The sequence below is a fragment of the Rhinatrema bivittatum genome, chromosome 14 (assembly GCF_901001135.1).
Source record: "Rhinatrema bivittatum chromosome 14, aRhiBiv1.1, whole genome shotgun sequence".
NCBI classification, from domain to species: Eukaryota; Metazoa; Chordata; class Amphibia; order Gymnophiona; family Rhinatrematidae; genus Rhinatrema; species Rhinatrema bivittatum.
Genome location: NC_042628.1, coordinates 6,031,720 through 6,054,469, shown reverse-complemented (window position 1 = coordinate 6,054,469; position 22,750 = coordinate 6,031,720). Strand labels below are relative to the sequence as shown.

Sequence of the window (22,750 nt, the reverse complement as noted above, 5' to 3'; positions counted from 1 at the left end):
GCCGTGGCCGCTGGCACTTCGTAGTAGATGAACAGATTTACCGAGTCATGAGTTTTGAAGTCAGGCTGAGAACTGGAAAGCTCATGCCTCAATAAATGAGTTGATCTGTAAGATGTCATAGGTCACGCCGTCATCTTCCAAAACCGAATATTTTCAGATCTGGCTACATGGAATTTGCAGGACCTTGAAGTTTTATAGTTGAGATGAACTCGGGCAGACATGGATGCAAGTAGCAACTAAATAAACAGAGGGAAACAACACGGCCATTGTTTATAAATATATAAACGGGACGATGGGCTTACGGATCTATGCAGCATCGCAACCCCGGTGCGCGCGCGCCTAGATGTACCCAGCTTTCAGCTGCGCGTGCGCCGCCGCTCGCGCTCCCTCGCCCCTCTCCCCCACCAGTCCTGCCCTGGTGGGGGAGAGGGGCGTGCGTGCGTGCGTGCTGTCGTCACGTAGGGCGGGGTGGGGCGACGGAGGCGGAGCGCAGCGTCTGTGAGGATCAGAGAGCGGCGGCGGCGGCGGCGGTAGTGGTGGCGGCGTCTCCGTCTGCGAGCCCCGGGCTTGGGCGAGCCGAAGAGACGAAAGGCGGCGGGGTCTGGTTAGGAGGCGGGCTCGTGAGCCGGTGAGTCTGCGCGAGGGGGCGGGCGGCCGGCCGGCCAGAAACCTGTTTGTGTGTGGCGGGGCACGCGCCCCCGGGCACGGCGGGGAGCCACCCCGCGGGCCCTTTGCTTGGCGGGGGCAGTGGGAAGCCCTGCACGTGTGTTGGCTGCTGGGGACGGGGGTGAGCTCTGCCTGCCTTTTTTGGGGGGGTGCAGGTGCTGTACCTTGTTAGTGTTTTGGGCTTCCAGCGTCCCCTGCCCCGGACGCAGTGCGTGTTTGGGGCTCTCTGTCCCCCCACCCTGTTAATTGCAGGGGCCCCCCTTGGGCCCTGGCCTGCTGCTGCTGCCCTCTTCCTCCTGTGTCTTCCGCTGGCAATGCCATTAGAGTGGTCTTTGGCAGCAGTTTGGGGGCTTTGTGTCTACTTTCTCTGATGCGCGCTGGCCTTTAAACACAGTGGCAGATTCTTTTTTTTTCCATAATGCACTTTTTTACTGCCTGACTCTGAGATCAACAGTTATTTCAAGACCGAGTTGAAGTTCCCTCAGTTTCTCCCAGCTTGGAAAGCATTAGCTTTCTATCCAGCTGATAACCGAAAGGAAGTTGGCTGTTTGTTTTATTTGAAGACATTTTTATATTGTGGCATTGATCTTGGGTAAGGTTAGATCCTTTCAGAAACGAGGTCTTTAACCTTGCAATATGTTATTCATGTATTTGGTCCCCCGGGGCTCTCTGCCAATCGACTTTTTGCCCTTATAGCGTTATACCTTATACCAATTATATACAAGTCTGCGTGACTACATATAGACACTTCTAGATGTTCTGTTTACAATGCAGTTGCTACCAATGCATTGTTTTGTTGGGCAGAGTGTGATCTGACACCTTTAATTACTTAAGAGAGTTGGCACAGTGGAAAGGAAAAGTTTTTGGAAGTATTTTGGTGTCCGTTTTACTATAAATTTCTTGGTTTATCTTTTTTTTTATTCCCTCACTTTTTAAAAAAGTACAAATTTTGATGTGCTATGCTGCATTAGTTACAAGTTTCTAATGATCCACCTAGTCTGCCCAGCAAGCTTATTCCAGTATCTGTTGCACTGTGCAGGTTACCCCATGCTTATTAGTTTCCCAGACCATAAAAGTCAGGGCCCTCTGCTGTTTGAATCAAGTGTCCCTTAACCATTGCTGTGGAAGCAGAAGGCAATGTTGGAGCTGCATCAAAAGTATCAGGCTTAGTGATTAAGGGTAGTAAAAACTCAGTAATCCCATATGAATACTTACCTTCTCCAGGTTCTTATCCTGACGTTTGTATTTATCATACTGCTAATCCATACCCCCCCTCTGTCACTCAATTCTATCTACTGACTTTAATGTGACTTTGGTTCTGCCTTTGACAGTTAAATTGCTACTGCGTAATAATTGAATATAAATATTTTATGGTTATTATAGTTAATGAAGTTAGCATATTACCCTTGAAACCCAATGTTTCTGTAAAGCCTGTTGCTGTTAAATGTTTTTCTGTTTAAACTGTTATATGTAAAGCCTGTTGCTAATTTATTGTTTCTCTGTAAACCGAGGTGATGTATAACTATACGTACCGCGGTATAAAAGAATCTATAAATAAATAAATAGTAAGCGCCGCATCAGCAAGTTACCCCCATGTTTGTTTCCCAAACCGTAAAAGTCTGTGGATAGGGATGGAGTAATTAAAATTAGCATTGGGCAGTTCTGTCATTTGAAAACCCTGCTGCAGCATGGAGGATCAAACCAAACAGAAAAATTCACCTATGTTACTGCTTGAAATACAAGAGCAATACTCAGTTTGAGAAATTAGCTTGTACTATCCTTATGACCATCTTACAGAGATGCCAATATTACTCAACAGAGTATTGTAAAGTCTCCAACAAAACTGCATCTGTTTTAATCATCAGTCATATAAAGAGCCATGTTTTTTGTGGAAATTATTTTTATAAATGCAATTAAAATCACTTAGTTTTATCTTCATGGTGTGATTTTTCAATCAATAGCTACTGCCCAACACTGTGCCAGTGTTACATCTCTGCCAGCAAGAAAAGGTCTCCTATGCCTGTTGGATGGCAAAAATAAACCTTACAAAATGATCTTAAATACCATACTGGAATACACCAAAGGTCCTTCATTCAACGTCTCTTCTCTGACAGTGGGCCAATGGTTCTTCACTTGGAAGAACTTATCCGTGCCTAGTTGTCTCCCAGCTTCTAGCAGTAAAAGACAGTGTTTTCCAAGTCTACCTGGCTAGTTGTTGCCAATGGACCTGTCCTCCAGAAACTTTGTTCTGGTTTTAGTTTTATACCTAAATGCAGCTTACAACATTTTTCAAATTCAATGAATCATCACAAAATAATCACACGATATACAGCAACAGTAAAATCAAGAAACCGCTAAAAAAACTGTGGCCATTGTAAAATTGGCCATTGCACATCTTTAATAAAATATTACCTTGTCCAAATGTCTTTGTAAAGGGAGTCACTGCAAAACCTTTGAACGATAAATTACATTTTTGTCTGCTTTAGAAAATAAAATAACTTACCCTTCTGCCTTAATCTGTTTTACCTTTTTTTCAATCTGTGATGCAGCAGCAAATATTTGTCCTTTCTAATAATCTGCGGTTGAGTTTGCTTCATGGTTTGTATCTTTGCTGAGGCACCACAGTTATAAAGAAAATGCCAAACCTTTCCATGTTACCACACCTGATGATATTGACTTAACTCTATTTAACTGGTTTGTCTTAAAAGCTGTTTGTGCGGAGAGAATCTGTCATTTCTCTTGATACGGTAGGTCAGATACTTTCTGGTCGGATGGCTGGCAGTCATTTTCCAGTTGTTCTCCTTGTGTAGCACATTGTATTTTCACAAAACGAATAAGGGGAAGAATTAAACCAACTTTTTAACAGTAAAAGAACCCATTCACAAAACTCTCTCTAAATTAATTCACGTTTTATCTGGCATCTCTGAGATAACTGTAAAATTGCAAAAGATTTTCAGAAGCATCTGTTCAGAATCATCCATGTCAGGGAGCTCACTGGATGTCCACTTTTTTGTGGGAATATTATTGTTTCAATTAGTAGCTCAACTTAAAAAAAAACAACAAAACTCTATATAGCCTATGAAAGAATAGAAATATAAATTACAATAAAACAAGCCACATACAAGAAAAATAATTGTGGTTCTTTTGAATTTTGGAAAACAGTCTTCAAAGATGGCTGATTTTGTGGAAAAAAAATCTTTGTGGTGAGTTTTATAATTAGCATTGAGCTTTCATTTACTCAGTTCCATTACATGGGCAATAATTATTTTTGGTTACAAAAAGGGGTTGAAGTAGCACAAGTTTGAAGTTGTGACCAGTAGCCCTAGTCATGAAGGCTTTGTCTCTATCCAAAAGGTTTAATGCACTCCTAATATCAGAGCAGGGCCTTTTCCCAGGCTATTTTTAATATTTATCTTGTCTTTCTGCCACAGTTTTATCGGTAGTTCTCTGTAATTTATTGGCATGCCTGACCAAGGCAGATGGTTTTTGAATTTGAATTTCTTTACAATTTATGGTGGTAAGCAGTCTTATTTTTAACTCGTGGAAGGTTACTTCTGGGCCTGCGTTTTTTGTGTCCCTCCAAATTTTGCAGAATTAAGGCCAGTTTGATTACTTCCTTGTCAACTGTGACTAGCATAATTGAAATTAATCAGAAATGATTTTGTTTCTAAAATAATCAGATGTTAATATCTGCTTGTATTTGATCTGTAAACTTTTTGCTAAGACTGTATAGTAGTAAAACACACACTTCTCCTATCCCATAAGCACTTTTTGCTTCTCTGTTTACAATCATGAGATGCTGCTAGTGCTACTACAGCACTGACTTCCCTTGCTAGTGGTTCAGCCCACAGTTGGGGGCCGGTGCAATACGATGCATGCTAAAACGGGGGCTTGCATTGAGCGTTCGTTTTCCTAACGCGCATGCAGTACTTAACTGAGAGGCTGCATAAAAAACAGGATGCACTGGGGAGAATTGTGCGTCCTGGCGCTGAAATGCATTGGGGGACCACAATTGCAAGGGGCGCTCAGTACCTCGAGTGCCCGTCTTTATCCTGCTGCTTCTGGACGATTTTGCTGCGGTTGCTGAAGACGTCCATAGCTAAGTGCCCGTTGTTATGGGCATCTAAATTGTGCATCCATAAGATTTTTTTTTTCAGTCAAGCCAATATACATTTATTTTTCAACACCTCAAACAGTAAATTTAAGTGTCACAATGATACTAAGTAGGAGGAACCACAGAGCACCGTATTTTGTCATTTCTCATGAGCCCTTGACTTGTGGATTGACTTCACGCTACTTCCGGGGCCGGAGTTAAATTTGCCACTTTAAAATGCGTGCGTTAGATGCCCAGTGATTTTTCTGCATTGGGAGAGTAATAGCCTCATCTATTTGGAATTTGCATGTGATGGGCTCTATCAGCTGAGCATTTGGGCCTGTGTTTTGGATGTGCTAATCTTACTGCGTCGGGTGCTAGTCTGGTGTGTCCAAAACACGTGGAAACCTGTATGCCAGGCTGGATGTACTTTATTGCATCGACCCCTTATGGGAAATTGACGGCTCTGTTCAGTTTAGAAGATGGGAGTTTTTCTTGGGAAAACGAGTGACAGCTTTTGTATTGAGATGCAAGTGTATCACGTTTGGGCATGAGATGGAATTCAAATAAGACTTGTTCATCCTTCCTATAGCTATAGATCATCTTATTGCGTTATGGTGCACATTAGACAGTGCATGATAGTGCATTTTGATTTTTTTCTTTTGTTTCTGATCTCCAGTATATGTTACACAGGATTGTAAATTAAAAGCTCTTCAGACAGCTAAAAAGGCACCTCAGAATAGAAGTGTTTAAAATTTGACTTGCTAGTTTCCAAAACAGTGTACGTACATAGGTGGTATTGATTAAATTTCAGTCCTATGCAAGTTTTGATGAGATCTGATTGATTTTTATTTTCAAGTTGTTTGGTATGTTGTGCATATTTGCCAAAAGAATACAGGTCATTTTAGCATAGGAAGGTTAGCTGGTGATCAGGATACTTATAGTTGATTGTCAAATATCAATAATTTATCATTGCTTTATTATGTATGGTTAATTGGAATATTGTGGCTTGCTTACAGACTCCTGGGGAAGGTTCTGCACGACTGCGCAATGCAGAACTTATGCAGAATTCCCCCTCCCTGCACAGAATTTTGATATTTATTCAGTTGGGCTGCAGATAAACTAAGAATAGCTGCGTGGCATTAGCCCATGCAGCACCAGCAAGGTGGTGTAATTGTGGACCACGCAGGCTGGAAGGGAGGTGGCATGTAGGGGAATTAGCATCTGCCTACACAGGCTGGAGGGAGATGGCCTTAGCTGTGGTCAAGCGGGGAGCAGCTCTAGAGTCGAAGTCGGCCACTAGGGCTTGGAGTGGTTCTGGCTTGGCAGGTGAGGAGTGTTGATTGTGCTTGTCCAGATAGAGGCACCAGGGCAGCTTCAGTCTACATCAGCAGGAAGGCGGCAGGTAAGGTTTATTTGAGTGTGGGGAGTAGACAGGGAATCAGGTCTTGGGATGGGGAGATAATTGAAAAATCGCACCTTGGTGGGGGTAGTGAGAGAACACATAGAAGAACTTGGGCCTTGCGGAGAATGCAGAAGGGGGTCAGGGCTGGCGGGAGGGAGCAAGAATGAGGCCGGTGCAATACAGTGATCTCAGCCGAATGCACTGGTTAACCCGTAGTTGCTCATGTGTTTTGGAGGTGCATCCACAACCCCATATGCTACAAGGGGATTAGGGCTGCCAGAAAGAAATTATACAGCATTCCTACCATATATGTATAAAGGATCCCACAACAGCACATCCTCTCTAACAGAGACCACTGGACGTTGGGTATATTTTTTTTAGTTTTTCAGGAGTACAGTACCATCTATACAACTTTATAACAATTTTCCACTATTAAAGATGAAATTGAAGATTTTCTAACCCTCAGGAAGATAACATTCCATTCTTCCTCCGATAGCTCATGCTTCGGATCCTTTTTCCAGGCCCGAATGTGAACTGATTTACCCTCTGCTTTGGTGTTCAAAAAATATATTTTAGATATGGGTACCTTCATATTACTCGTCATGGAATAGAATCCCTCAAATAGACTTCCAAATCCCAAATGAGTTCCCACTTTAATGCTTTAGAGAAAATGTTTAAGCTGCTAAGAGGAATTCAGTTTGAGGCAGGTGTTTGTTTAGTTGTAGTGTGTCAAATGGAAGTACCCAACCTGCCCCCCATAAATATTCCAGATGAACTTTCCACAAGCTTTCCAAACTTGAAAGGATGCGAGAGGAATACAAGCAGGAAAGGAAATGTTATGAGATAAGTCTGTGGAATAAAAATATTCCCGTGTCCGCACTAATTTAATTTTACACATTTTCCAAACATTTAAGCTATGACAAGTAGTGGGCACCATGTCACAGCAAGTTCGCCAGGTACTTCATGGCTTCCAAATAGTGGCTGCAAAGGCATAATATGCACCCAAGACTGCTCTCTTGTAATCCAGTGCTTAATATTTTGAGTGAGATGCCACTCTATCACAGGGCGCAGCATAATACCACAGGAAATTCGATACCTTGAGACCTCAATCTTTGGCCTTATACAGTACATGTCTACTAATCCGAGGAGGGAGTCTCTTCCAGATAAAACTAAAATGTTTTTAACATATTTATTTGATATAGGAATAGGTAAGGTTTGGAACAAATAGAGCAGTCTCGGTAAGACATTCATCTTTCTCCCAAAATATTTTGAGTGAGCTGTCACATAAGAAGATCAGCAAAATAGAAATACAATACAAGCACAGCACACATTTTCATACAAGGCGAATTGAACCACTGTAGAAATGAGTAAGTGGCCCACAAACCCTCCCCCCCGCCCACCCATCCCCCGAGAATCTCCAGTCATTTCGTCTTCACCTTCGCCTCTGAAGACATTCATCTTTACGGCTGCTATTCACCCTAACCAGGAAAGAGGGCGTCTATTCCATTTATCCGAATCATGCCAAATCTTCTCAAGCAAGGGAAGATAGTTTAAGGCAAATGGATGTTGGGAATGTAAAGAAACATCTGTATCAGAACTACAAGAAATATTGAGAATTTCGGACTTTTCCCAGTCTTAAAATCAGATGCCTTATTAAAAATCAGAGTTCTTTTTTGAATGCCAGTAGAGATGCATGAGGCTCAGTAAGGGTAAACATGATATAGTCAGCGAAAAGCGAAAGTTTGAACTCCTGATTACCCAGCTGGAAGCCAGAAAAGAATGGGTGAGTGTGAATTTTAATAGCTAAAGATTCAAGAAAAAGGAAAATAATGGGGACAGTGGGCAGCCTTGATGAGTACCTCTTTCAACCAAAAAAGTCTGAATATCCCCCATTTTAACACAAGCCCTAGATGATCATAAAGTTTATGGATCCAAGAGCAAAAAGACTCGCCAAATCCCGTTTCTCTATGGTGTAGAATAGAAAGGGCCAATGCATCATATCAAATGCTTTTTCAGCATCGATGGAGAGAAAAAGAAAATCTATATTGTCCCTATGGGCCCACCACAATATATTCACTAATGTATGCACTTTGTTCCCAGCCACTCTCCATGGGATAAAACCTGCTTGGTCCTGATAAGACTGTCCAAAGATGATATTAAGATGACTAGTTAGTATTTTGACTAAGATTTGAAGATCAAGATTATTTAAAGAAATGGGTCGATAAGACCCACATACTGAAGGATCACGGCCGGTTTCAGCTGTGATGGTGATATCTGCCACATTAGAATCTAAATGCAATGATCCTCCAGCTCTCAAAAAGTTAAATCCCTTTTGCAGATGTGCCACAAGGAAAGGGGCGAACTGCTTATAAAATTTAGCAGTCAAGCCATCAGGACCAGGAGTCTTACCTACTTTGAGTCTTGATGGCAAGGAGAATGGACTAGAAATCTTTTTATCCAGACCATCTCTCATATCTACTGTCAAGGCTGGTAGAGACTGTCATGACAGGAGAGATGAGAGTATCTGCCCTGTATAAGTCTCTGTAAAACTTAAGAAATCTATTTTGAATATCAGAACTGTTTATTTGAATGATACCAGATTCATCTTTGATTTTTCAGTATATGGTTTTGGAAAGAAATTGTCTTTAGTTTGTTGGCTAACAACTTGCCAGCTTTATCTCCCCCTTCGAAATACTCTTGCTTGGCAAGTTCCAACTTGAGTGCTAAATTAGATGCCTCAAATCTTTTGAGTTCTTCACGGGCACAAGCAAGCATAGATAACGTTTTTTTGGTGCCGACAGATTGATGTTTTTCAGCCAAATATTGAATTTTATGGCGTAAATCCTGACAATCTTGTTTCTTCCTTTTTTTAAGGTAAGATGCTCTTGAGATCAAGAGACCGCATACATAAGTCTTTAAACAATCCCATATTATTATGGGGGATGAATCTCCAGTATCATTCCTATTCAAGAAATCCTGAATGTTGGACGAAATGTTATTGTAATCATCATCTAATAGCAGGGATTTGTTCAGACGCCAACATTTTTTCCCCTGTCATAATTGTCAAAGGTAATGTCCACCCATACCGGAGCATGATCGGACTAGACTATGGTCTCTGTTCCCACATGAGTCACCTTACTGAGAGTAGGCTTGTCCAACAGAAAATAATCAATTCTCGAATGAGAATCATGTCAGTGAGAATAAAAAGTGTAGGAACAAGAGGTGGGAAAGAATATTCTCCAGTCATCAGTTGGGTGCCAGTCTTCCATGATATCTTAATTTTTCTTTGTGACATCTGGACACCGAATAAGATCCCTGAGAAGTATCCAAAGCAGGGGATTTAGCCAAATTAAAATCTCCACCAAGTATTAAGGTGCCTGAACAAGAGGAAAGCAATACATGATGTAGCTTTGTAAAGAACAATAACCGTTCCTTATTGGGAGCGTATATATTATCAAGAGTATATGGGGCACCGTTAACCGTAATCTGCATGAGCAAGTACCTACCCATGGGATCTGTGACACACAATACAATCAAAAACAAAATCTCAGAGTATAGGATGCTAACACCCATAAATTTAGCACTTTTGTAACAGGGAGTGAAAAAGCGGTGAGAATATTTAGTTTATTTAAGTAGATGTTTATATCTACTTTTTAGATGGGTCCCCTGAGCGAATATATCTGCCTTGAGATTGTCCATTTCCCTAAAAAACAAATTTCTCTTGAATGGAGCGTTAAGCCCCTTAACATTAATAGAAACTATTTGCTGGAAGCCATTGGGAATCGTAGGCAGTAAAAATGACAAGCAATACAATCGTAAACCAGTAAACAAAGAAAAACCTGAGCGATTATAATTGCACAGTAGCTCTTGAGTGAAGGGGATCAGCACGCATGCCTACCCCTTCACTCCCGGCCCATATACACTGTATCCAGCTAATCATGCTATGCTATGCTTTTTTTTTTTTTTTTTTCTTTTTGGAGTTGTGTTTCAGCAATATGATGCTCTGCAAGGCTAAATATTGCTGTAACGTTTATATTAACTGGAGCGTGTAAAATTCAACACCTCTTCCTCACCAACAACTGCAGAATCACACCCCTGAGACAACATAGACTGCAGTGGGTATGGCTGACTAATCCTATGTCCCAATATGGTTACTTAAGTAAATACTTGAAACATAACTTAAAACAAGAAGTGTAAGTGGTGGTCAGTTTTTTCTGTTCTGTGCTAACACATTCATCCAGAAACAGCGAAGTACAATATTCTACTCACATCATAGAAACTGAGGTTTAAAACATTAAGAATGAGCGTAAAGTAAGTCATGAAAAAATAGCTTGTGTGCAAAAAGGATCTGCAGCATCTTTAATTCATGAGGCACTGAGCAATGGCAGAACAGCAACATCACAAAGTGCTGTAGAGCAGGGGTGCTCAGACCTGTCCTACGGGTCCCCCCAGCCAGTTGGGTTTTCAGGATATCCCTACTGACTATGCATGAGTTTGGGGGGACCCATAGGACAGGTCCGAGCACCCCTGCTCTTAGACCACTGAGACGCATGAACAAAATAAGTTTTTTTTTTAAAAATAAAAATTAAAGTACTTTAAAAATAAAGTGATAGGTTCTTTTGGTGCCAGAATATTGAATAGGTGCAGTGTGTGTTTAATTCCCACCCCAGTGTCTCTCTGGTGTGGGATGAGATCCTGCCTGCTGCATCCTATTTTTCTGGTTAGCTCCTGTTGTGTCTTACCTCACTGTAACTTATTCCCCCGGGGCATCAGAATATTTTCATAAAATGGGATAACGTAAAGAAAAAAAAAGTGCAATGTGTTGTGCAGCAGTAACTCTTAATCACAGAATGTAATACAGGGAGCCAGATTTTCCATAAATTAGAGAGAGAGAGCACTAGAAACATTTCTCCAGCAGTGGTCACTCCTGACCACCATAAGCCCTGGAGCTTCCCCCACCCCTCCTTCACGTCGTCATCTTTGACCAATGAGCCTTAGGGACCCTCATCTCACTCACTGCTCAACTTGACGAGCGTTTTCTTCCCCCCCCCCCTCCCCATAATTCTGTTCTCTTGCACTAATTATGGTTCCTTAATGTTGTAAAACTGAGATGCCAAGTGGGTCAATAAAGTGTTGTCACACAGGTTAAAAAAAAAAACCAACCCACGAGGCCTGTGGCCAGAAATCAAAGCTAATGGATCCTTACTCCTGGGGGAATTCTGCACACTGCTGCATGCTTTCTATTTGAAATATAAGAAACTATATAAATCAGGCTGAGAAATCTTTTATAACACTTTTTTTTTTGTGTTTTCCATTTAGCATGATACATGGGTATTTAATAAACATATTATGTGTTTTGTTTGGGTTGAAAGACTGAATTGTTGCAAGTTTGCAAAACACTTGCAAGCTGACTCCAGTAAGTTGATAGGTCTGAACAGGACAGAAGATGTTGTTGTTGCAAGGGTGACTCGAGGTACGTCACAGTTATAATTATGTGGCCAGAAAACTGGCTTTTTTGCTTAGCCAGAATGAATTTCGCATAGGATTCCAGCATTAGATTTTATGTAAAATGTACTTTTATAATCACAAAGGCATAAATGCCTTAAAATGTCTAAGCCTTTAGTGATGTGAAACATGTAAAAGAAGCAATGGCTGAGAGGCCTAAAAAAAACCCCCAAATCTGACTTGCTTTTTGGAGTATCCAGGTTTGTAAGAATTTAAGGCTCTCGGGTCCAGGTAAAGAAGGTGAAGTATAGGAAGCTGTGTATCTCAGCCTAGTATGTCTTAAGTAAAGCTGGAAGGAAATGCCTTTTTTGTTTTTGACACGTGGGTGGATTTGTGAGACGCACTGGATCACAGTAAAATTATTCCATTATGTATTGCCTTCTCTTTTATATTGGGGCACTTTGACATCCAACAAAGGCAAAATATTCACATGATGTGTGCCTTTGCATGTTGCCAAAGCCTGCAACAACTTATTGCACAGCACCAGTGCTCAGCAGTGGCAGCGCACAATACACAGTGCTATTGTGTTGTCACTCAGATAGGTGAATCACTGTAGTTTACTCATCGGTTACTTGCTGGCTGGGCAATAAGTGGTCAACTTATTAAAATAAGTGCAACATGAAACCCAGTGGCTATAACTGCTCTGCTGCTAGTTTGGTGCTACAGGAAGGCTCTGGATCTGTAATTTACTCCCAGAAGTTACTGGAGTTGTTTTTCAGTCTTTAGGAACTGGGGCTCTCCAAACCCTGATTAATCTTACCATGCTGCTACCTTCAGTAATTGACTCCGCTCCTATCAAATCTCGAGGTTTTACAGCTTTCAGTACATTACTTCATAGAACAGTTAGTCAAAACCTGCAATCATTTCCCTTATTTTTGGGTTCACCAATTTTGGCTTGTTTTCAGAATATGAGTTTAGGATCTCCAGGATGTTTATTTCAGTGCTATACTCTCTTGGCTAGGCTCTCTTGACTTTACAAAGGCTTTTTTCCCATTCTGTGTATGTAGGGAGAAAGTAAATCAAGTCCCCTGGTAAGTCACAGAATTCAAAATAGTCGTTTGGAAATTTTGAACTTGGCATCTTTTTATTTTTTATTTTTTTAGCATTTTAATATAGCTTTTCCTAACTGATCTGTTCCAGAATACAGTAGAAGCCACAGCCTGCTTAAAATAGGTATCCAGGATTGTGTTTAATGCTATTTAGCAAATGTTTATTGACAAACGTAAAATGCATATGATCAGTCCTAACACAAGTATGAAAATGAATTGCTGAATGCTGCCATGTGCAGGGTCCCCAGTTGTGTTCCTGGATTGGGTTTTCTGCACGCAGTCAGGCCGATGCAGTATTGGCGTACGTTAAATAGGTGCACGTGAGTAAGTGCCCACTTCCTTAATGCGTGCCAGTCTACATCTCCCAGGTGCCCGATTTTTAATATTTAAATCTGGTGCCGCGGTAAAAAGGAGGTGCATGGGGAAACTGTGCGCCCCTGGTGCCTCCTCGGCAGTAGGCGCCCGGGAGAGGTGGCTGTCAGCTCAGTTTTGGTGTCCCTTTCCCTAACCTGACTGCCTGCACTTAAAAAAAAAAAAAAAAAAAAGTTGTGTTTTTTATGGGGGGGAGGGGACACATTTCTAAATTTTTTAGTTCCTCCGACTTAATATCGCCACAATATTAAGTCTGAGGAATTTCAGAAAAGCAGTAGTTTCTGCTTTTCTGTGCATCTTTTGGGCTTCTCCAAAATTGTCTGCTCAGGGCAGGCGTTAATTTTGGTGAGTGAAAACGTGTGCGTTGGGTGCACCTTTTTTTTTTTTTTTTTTTTTACATCAGGGATGCGTCTTATCTACACGTGTGATTGGACGCACTAAGCCCTGTTTTGCATCGGGGGTTATGGAAATGCGTCGAGCTGTGTGCTCTGGTGCACAGCATTGCATTGGCCTAAATGTTGGCTGGGGATTTTTGATTATGTATTTATATTCCACCAATCCAGCAGTTCTCGACAGAGAGCAACATAAGAACTGTGTGTGTGTGGTCATCATCAATAAAGGTTGGGTTTTAGAGCCCACGCTTCAGGGTTCTGTAAAGAATCCTGTTGTATGGCTCCCAGCCTCAGGGCCGCCCTTGTGATGACCAGACTGATAAGGCAGGATGTATTAAAATAGGGGGAAAATCTCAGGGTAGTTGTCAGGGAAGACTTTCTGTGTTGGGTACCAGCTTTGGTTCTGATTAGCTGGGAAAAAATGAGAAAGGAACTACCCTCTCCTTCCCCCAATAAGAGAAGTCAAATACAGGGAAACTTTGTAAGTGGAACTCTTCGGAAACCTTATTCTCCAGGAACAAACAGGATGGCAGTCATACATGGGTGATCTCATCAGATGGAACCCCGATGCGGAAAACTTACGTCAGTTTCTAGAACTTTGAGCATGTCCAGCATGCTCTACACCACACGTCCACGCGGTGTCCCTCTCCGGTCTTTTTCCGCGGAGCTGTAAGCCTTGCGGTATGAGTGAGCTCACTTTGGCTATTTTTGGCCTTATGAAAAACTTTTTTTTTTTTATGCTGTTCAGTCACTTGGTCCCTCTCTGTACCCTCCCGTAGCATGTCTCAGTCAGGGTATTAGGGTATTAGGGTAAGTTTTTTTCTTTTTGTGGTCGATTTCCCCATGATAGCGATGCATTAGTGCCTGCTGGCCATTGCCGTCATCACCTTCGGTTTTTTGCCCTTTTTGTCCATCATGGCCACATCCAGTTTTCGGCGATGCCCCCGGTGCCCGAGGATCATGTCCATCACAGATCCACATGATATGTCTTCTGCCTGGGGGCATCACATGATGTCTGGGGTTGCCGCTTATGCTCCTAAAATACCCTGAAGGGATGTCTGCTTTGACTCAACAAGATGAAGCAGCTCTTTGGGTTGAAGTTCGGCTTCAGCATTGAAGGACCAAGGAGCCGCACCAATGGACACTGAGCCATCGACATTGGTGGGACTGTCGGTTCTGTCGATGCTGCCAGTGGATAGGGGCACCAGAGGCAGACCATGTTTATCTTCTCCAGGCCGAGGACATTGGGTTCCTCGTAGTCAACCTCTGCACCGGGGAAAGACTGGGCCAAGCATTGAGGGAAGCTAAGAAGCATCCCCACCAGCTTTTGCTGCGATGCCCCTGAAGCGACCCTGCAGCAAGGAATGCCAGTCTTCCATTGGTGCCGGGGGTCTGCAACAGGCTCCTAGTCACTGGAAGTATCTCCAATTTGTTGTCAGAAAACAGCACTTCCAGTACCTGGTGTTGCAGTTTAAGCTCATGTCAGCCCCACTTGTCTCCACAAAATGCCTACCCATGGTGTCTGCAGGCTGGGAGTGCATGTTTTCCCATATCTAGATGATTGACTGTTCAAGAGCACGTCTCAGGCAGGGGTCACTGGGTCCATGTGCTTGACTGTCCGAGTCACTAAGGTTCATTCTCAGCTACCCAAAGTCTCATCTCAGCCCGTGACTTCAGTTGGACTTCATAGGAGCCCTGCTAGACACGGCTCAGGTTAAGGCCTTCCTGTCGCACCATTCATGGTTCCAAGCTCTGCTGTGCGTTTTCATAACTCTTGTACCCCACAGAAAGTAAGAAAAATCTTGAATGAACATTTTCACATTTTCTTTTAATCAACTATCGTTTCTTATGAGGCCCTCCTTGTATGTGACTATAAAGGCAGCGATGCGGTATCCCTGCTTTAAATGCACGGTTAACAGATGATCCTGTCTAGAATCCATTACCGTGCTGCCATGTGTTTCAGAACAGCGGAATCTGGAAAAGGAGGCGCACAGCTCACTGGTTTATTTTAAACTCTGTTGCATCTGATTTGCTCGAGGGTTTTTCTTTTTTTTTTTTTTTTGTTCTCTTACGGTATAGGTTAGCTGAGATTCCACTATAGCGATATTCCAGCAGTGAGAATGAATCCCATCTGCCTGGACACAACCCAGGGAAGCCACTTGTGTTCCTTGAAGTATGCAAGCAAGAGACTTGCTTCTGCTGTTTTGTTTTATTTATCTTAACAGGATGTAGCCCTGAAGGAATGTCCTTTTTCAAAAAGGCAGGGCAAGATGCCCTGCAGTTGAAAAATGAGGATGTTAAAAAGGAGAACTCCATACGCTATGTACCAGATTGTATTCCAGTCGTATTTACCTTGTTATCTGAGGCCCTGAAAGTGAATGTACGATATATGGTATCTGTGTATAAAGAAATAATCTGGCCACTAAGGTTTTATCCGTCCTCAAACTCTATTTTTGTCAGAAATGTGATCTGATTTGTTTATTTAGAGAGTGATGTCATTTAGGACCTGGGAGCTAAAGTGGCTATACTGGCAGGTCCCATGGCTGGCAAGGGGCCTGAGCTGCTTTTTTCAGAGAAATGTCTCTCTGGCCTGTTGCCTGTTATGTTTTCTTGTACCCCACCTTAAACCTTGGAAGTTGCAAACTGTAAACCTTTTAAATAGACCTATATTGACTTTTTTTTGGGCCTGGTATTTTTTTCCTTTCTTAATTGGAAGCAGTGCTGGGATCCTGGCACCCTGTGAGCCTTCGTTTTTATTTATATTTAAAGCTCTGAGCGGCTTACGGCATAAAAACATTCATAAAATTAGAACAAACATAAGTTTTGCAAGTGCGCTGGGGATTTTCCCCCCATGTTACTAGATCCTCCCACAGGGCTCCTCCTGGGAGCCCCAGATCATGGGGGTCTGATACCAGCCACCAGGTTTCCCTTACTCTCTCACTCTCCCTCCCCCAGGAGCTGTGAACGCTGCCTACGCAGGGTGCAGAAGTGGGGGACCTGCCATTAAGCAGCTGGCCCGGTAAGAAACGCTTATTAACTCGGGTATTTGCCCTTTCTAGGAAAACGTCGATCCTTGTGTACAGATCTTGCCAGCAAGTCCCCTTCCTCTGAGCACACCACGGGACCACCAGCCCTCAAGCCGGGCTGTTTGTAGCACTGATAACGTTGTACAGAGCCAAGGGCAATGTTCTTCCTTGTATTTGTCATTTTAGTTTCGTTTGTTATAAGTAGCATGATAAATCTACATTTTTGGCAGCCTTAATAGAAATTGATGACAGCACCATCTGGTGCATCCTTAACAAGAAAGGAAATGTAATAAATCAGAGAATATAGCAGCTTTTCACATTGACCAGGAAAAGACTGAGTGTTTACAAATATTGGGTTACATTTGACTTGTTTGTTATATTGTACCTTGCATTGCAAAAAAAACAAACCTAGGAAATGAAAATATTCAGTTAGAGAATTAATGTTCAGAAAATGTGAATGAATCCAGGAAATACTTGCTGCTAAGGAGGAAAGGATGAGTTCTTATGGGGACTGAATTGTAAGTTAAGCTGTGATTGTTTTACATGAGTGTGGCTGGGAAAGATTAATGCACCCTGTGTGTGAGGCCAGGGTGCTGCAGGAGGGATGGAAAATCCTGCTTTGATAAGCCTCTGGGAGCTGGTTAGTTTACTATAATGTAATTAATCTGACGGGGAGTGGTGACTCTATCTGGAAACACTGCATCGCCTGTTTGTCAGTGGGTTGGCTCCACCGGCTCGGTGAGAGCCCTGGATTCAGTTGGCCAGGATGCTGCCATTAGCGTTCACAACTCCTGGGGTGCGTGCATCTTCCTAGCACCCAGACGTGGGGGTATATCTACTGGATTGTGGAGGGAGCCTATGGTTTATGTGGCCCTTGCGTGAAGATGGTTTGGGATGCATGGGAGACATGAAAGGGAGAAAATCCACCCATACACTCTCATCTCTCCTCTTTCCAACCAGCGACGCTCCTCTTTCCTTCCAAGATCTTTTTAGTGAACACCAAAATGAAGTGTTTGTTTATGCGTTTTCCTCCTCTTTCTCCACACAATGATCCTTTTCTCCTTTCAGTCTTAAAATATTATACCTGGCCTTTCTCCTTTCTCTGATATATCTGAAAAATGTCACCTTGCTTTTACCTTTTTGGCCATTCTTTCTTCATCTATTTCTTTTCTCCTCGTCTTTAGCTTCACCAGATATTCTTCCCTTCATGAAGCAACCAAAAGCAGATTTGAAACAAATTATACAAAGCACTTTCTCACTCAGTGCACAATCAGAGTTGCCAGAGGATGTGGTCGGAGCCCTAGCAAAGCGGAGTTTAAAAGAGATTAGGACTAGTTCTTGGAGGAAAAGTCCACAGTACATTATCCGATCTATGGCTATCCCTGGCAGCGAGTAACAGGAGTGGGATCTACCTTATGGGATCTGCCGGGTACTTGTGACCTGGATTTGGCCACTATTGCAGGCAGAGTACTGGGCTCGCTGGAGCTTGCTCTGACCCAGCACGGCACTTCTTGTGTTGTACCTGACTTTGATTGGAGAGAGATCGCCTAACCAGCTATTTAATTAACTTCTGATTATTAATTCAGAGTCAGCAACGGTTTAGGGCTTCTTGTCTCTGATCCCCAATGGATGCAAGCTTGTATATCTGTTATAATTTGTGTGTTTATGCTAATCTCTTCCTGTCATCTTAAGAGCAGGGTTCACTTTTTAATATTACGAAAACAGGAAGTCTCTTAAAATTAGTGTCAAAAGGAGGTGTAAGACATTTTGTTAACTTTTTAAATAGGGAGCCCGCTGAGTCCCTAGGTGCATGGACTGGGGGCAGATCACTCTCTTGCAGGGCAACAGAAGGCTCCATTCACTCAAGTGAAGCTTTGTAACCAAATGCCTGGGCCTCCCCCTGCTCCTGAGTGTAAGGTTCTTGATCATTTGAGGAAATGAGGCCTTTTGAATGCGTGCATTGTGCTGTGCTACTCACATGAATCCTCGCTTTTTTCCCTACTGTACAATAGCACAGGATGGGTAGTATGGAGAGCTTTTATGCATTGTGCTAAGCTCCACAGTATCCTTGGTGTTCTTTCTTTGAGGTTTCAATGTGTGGTTGTTCCTTTTCCTGTCTGCACTTGGAAACAAGTGTTCGTATTAAGAGTGGACTAATCTGCAATACAGTACTGACTGGGCTGTACGTAACACATTTGCATATGATCTGTTTTTTACCTTAGCATTAATTAGAATTTCATTGGCATACTTACAACAGTGACTGTATGATCTGAAAACTCTGCAAACGGCAAATAACGTCGGGGAGTATTATTTGTGCTATAGGAAAGTCAATACGTGAGATTTCCAGAAAGGTAATAGGTCAAGCGTCTCCCGTTACCCTGTGTTGGTGAGGAGTTGAAGTAGAGGACTATGAGGGAGCTGGCGATGACTTGGCTTGTATTCAGAAGTGGTTTTCTGTAGGATTTGCAGTCCTACTGAGATTGTGGGTGGAGTGGAAGGGGACTGTGCGCACATGCACACAAGCTTTTTCCCCTCTCTCATATACCCTCTGTAACACACTCGCATGCAAACTCTCTGTGATACGCTTTCATCCTCTGCCTGCCTTCTGAGCCCACCAGCCTCCTGGCCCATGCAGCCGACAGGATGAGAGCGCTGTTTTCTCCAGTGCAGGCCGATGCTGCCCCTTCCGGGCTGTACACCTGGAGCTTTCTCCTGTCTGTGCCCAGAGACCCGGGTCAGATTTTTGTTGCTATGTGGGTTATAAGTATTTTAAATAAGTTCTGTTTTCTGTCTGTGTGCTTCATTTATCAGGGCTTTTCCCAAGCAGCATGTCACAATGGCTAATTGAAAGTCAGATGTGTAAATATTTCCTCCTTATTTGGAAGCTGCTTCTGGTGGTTCAGGCTCTCCCAGGTGCAACGGAGGCTGAGCTGAAGTCATGCACTTCAGGTCTCTAGACTTTAGGACAGCACTGTGGACCTCTTGCAGCTCCTTCACATTGTTCCTTGGCTAGCTTTCAGCTTGCTTGTTCTGTGGCTGGTTTACAAGAAAAGAGCCCAGCAAGACACATCATTGCTGAGTTTCTGCCATGATACCTGGAGATTTTGGTATTGACTGGAGGCCCAGGAATTTGTGTGTTAAAAAATAAACCTGAAAAAAAATCTGCAGTCTCCAGGCCAAATCTAGAGTGTTCCCCGGTATGCCGCTTAGCCTTCAAATCAAAATAAGTGGATAACACTCTGGGAGATGAGTTTATTCCTTTAGGTACTTGAAGGTGTGCATCATTCTTGCTGTTTGAATTTAATATTCAATTTGCCAGTTTTGGTTTCCACTGCATATTCTAGATTTTCAACCGGTAAGCCTTAGTTTCATCTTCCATTACCCCTTATTTTCCCCATTCAAGGCAAACCAATTTTTTTACTGTTAAATACATATAATATTTTAAACTGTGGTGAAATAATACAAGTGCTGCTAATAATATGTGATGATACCCTACTCGTTTGACATTTCGAGGTTCAACTTTTCTCAGGGGGGATATAATATACCTTCCCCATCTATCCCCTTGAAGTTGAACCTTGAAACGCGGCCCATGTTTGTTTGTTTGTTTGTTTGTTTTTTATGCAGATCATGTATGCGATTGCTTGCTTTTACGCTAGTGACGTAACCCATCCGGTACACTGGAGGATGTGGGCTAAAAATAATTTTAAATACATTTTTAAATACAAAAAAAAAATCATTCCACAGCAGAAAATAATTAAAAAAAAAAAAAAAAAAAAAGCATATATACAAAAAAAAGTTTAAAAAATTGGTTTGCTTTGAGTGTGGAAAATAAGGGGTGATGAGACTGAGGCTTACCAGTTGAAAACCACTATGCCGGAAGCCTAAATCTGAGTGTTCCCCTTCCATGCCGTATACATTTATTTAATCACTCTGTATGGGTTATATTTTGGGTGATTTGTCTACAAATTCTAACATCGGGTCCGGGGTGGGGAGCTCCGGTTTTCAAGCGCTGTTAACAGACCTGGTTTTCAGGTGTGCATACAAATCTATTTCGTGGGTATCCTAAAAACCAGGTCTGGTATTGGCCACTGATGTAGTCTTTCCTTTTCAAAGTTTGACACCTGGGGAGGCTGGATGACTGTGTCAGCACGGTAAAGCAGCACCTTTCTGCCTGTGGGTCACCGGTTCTAATCCTGCCATTAATGATTAAAGTTGTTACCACTCGAGAGTTTAATGGCCTTCTGGAATTCAGTTTGAAGGAACTGCATAATTACAATTGGCATCTCATTTGCCATTCTCAGCAGACCACCACAGACCCTAGATAAGGGAAAGCTTGTTCCAGATCCTTGGTACCGATCTTTTGTCACTCAACAAAGCAAGACTTGGAGGAGCCACGTTCAATTTACCTTAAACATTAACTCCATTTTATTCTGTGGCTTTCCCTAAATGTTGTGTTATGACGAGGTTCCACACTGCTGGCATTAGATAAATTTGGTGTCTGTATAATACTGTTATTGAAACAGTAGGATGGGCTTGCAGGAATCTTTCCCTCCTCCTGGCTCCCATACTTGGAAGCTGAAATAGCTTGTGGTGGTTAATAATTGTTGATTTTTAGAATAATTTGCAAATGTTTCTGGATTCCAGTAACAAGCTGCTATTCATATAGCCCCTCATGCTGTGTTTAAATCCCTTTTCTGCCTCTCTATTCTCTCAAGGCATATATGGCTAGAAGGAGGATTTCAGTGTGTGGAGTATTAAAAAAAAAAAAAAAAAAAAAAAAAAAAAAAAAAATGTTCTCCCCTTGTTGCTGAAATAATTTTCTGAAAGTTGGAAATTTTTTTTTTAAATTTCTATGTTTATCGCATTAATTTGTTCCAGGGTGACTCGCATCAAAAGTAGAAAAGAATAGAATTCTAAATAGTAATATTTTTCCTATTGTGTGGTTTGGTTTCTTTTGTCATAGATAACACCTGCTACCTCAGAGGTTGTAGCTTTTCTCGGCTGAATTACTTGCAGGTGATCTTTTGGGCTACTCAAGGTGCTGGGGAGGTTGTGGCTGCCCAGATAGCATTTCACATCTGTTTGGTTGATGCCAGTCTCACTCTGTGTCAAATAACTGGATTAGCAAAAAGTAAGATGCACCTCTACTGAAGTGGACAGTTCTGCAAAACAGGAAGGGAACAAACCACCTACAATCCATGTGTGGTACATAAAGGTTAACTTAAAGCTTACACAAGTCAGCTTGAAGCATGAAGACAGCAATGGGAATAAATGTATGTTCTGGGCTTAATTACTGTAGTTAAGACGAGTGCTTGCTTTTGGCCCCAAGAGCATCTTTTGTATCTGAATTTGCTGATACTTGGTACTGGAAGTTCAAACACAAATTTTATTGTTGGCGCTAAAAACCTAACTATCGATGATGAAAGGATGCACCTAGTCTTCTGAAGACGTACGCTTGCACTAAAGCTAGTAAAAACCTTACTGTAGAATAGCAGTACGGGGTGTGCTCTTCTGGGTTATTTTAGGAAGGGCCTGTTGCTTCACTTTGGAAAGGTTTCAGTGAGATGAGACTGTTTTGAGCATTAGCTGGGCCAAGTAGTGATATATCAGTGCTGCCAAACGGAAGGTAAAACATAATAAACTTAATCAGATTCCCTTGATTCTAGCTTCCTGGCGGTAATGAATCATGAGAGGAAGTCTGTCATAAAACTCAGACATAACGGTGGAGAAAAAGCTTTACTGCGTATATTAAATGTTAATATTTCCTGAATCAGCATTAAGCATGGTCAGGTGGTCTTTATTTGTACTTCTTTGCTTGGGTGATCAACGATGTTAAAGCTACATGTCTGGTTTGAAAAAAAAAATGTAGGCAGTGAAGATTAACAATATCACGAAGAAACCATTTTATCATTTTGACTTAGAATAAATCAAAGGAAATTATTTACATCTTTAGCTGTAGTGAATGTCTGATAAAGTGGCCAGAAGAGTTTTTTGAATTGATTTCTAATCTGTGTGGCTTTTTTTTTTTTTCTGTTTTTGACCTTGTGGTTTCTGTCTCTTGGACCCCAGCTCAATCTTTATTCTCAACTATCTGGGGCATTTCTTCTATCTTAAAACTAGTTTTGTCTCCCCCTCCTCACGCACACCAAATGTACCTAGTCAGGTCACTGGGGGTGTGTGTGTGTGTGTGTGTGTGTGTGCAACGATGCTGCTTATGGAGTCCTGAATTGGGCCAGTAGGCA

General features: G+C 42.1%; 1 protein-coding gene across 12 annotated transcripts in view; it reads left to right on the top strand.

The window, feature by feature from the left end:
• Window positions 1-506: 506 nt before the first annotated feature.
• Window positions 507-22,750, top strand: part of EPN2 (epsin 2) — a 79,359-nt gene continuing 57,115 nt past the window's right edge. For 9 of the 12 annotated variants that reach the window (XM_029576360.1, XM_029576367.1, XM_029576364.1 and 6 more), the window contains exon 1: window positions 513-628. The gene's annotated coding sequence lies outside the window, so the exon portion shown is untranslated. Of the gene's footprint in view, window positions 629-15,974; window positions 16,502-22,750 lie in introns of those variants that run through there. The other 3 variants (XM_029576362.1, XM_029576361.1, XM_029576358.1) reach the window with 3 other exon arrangements.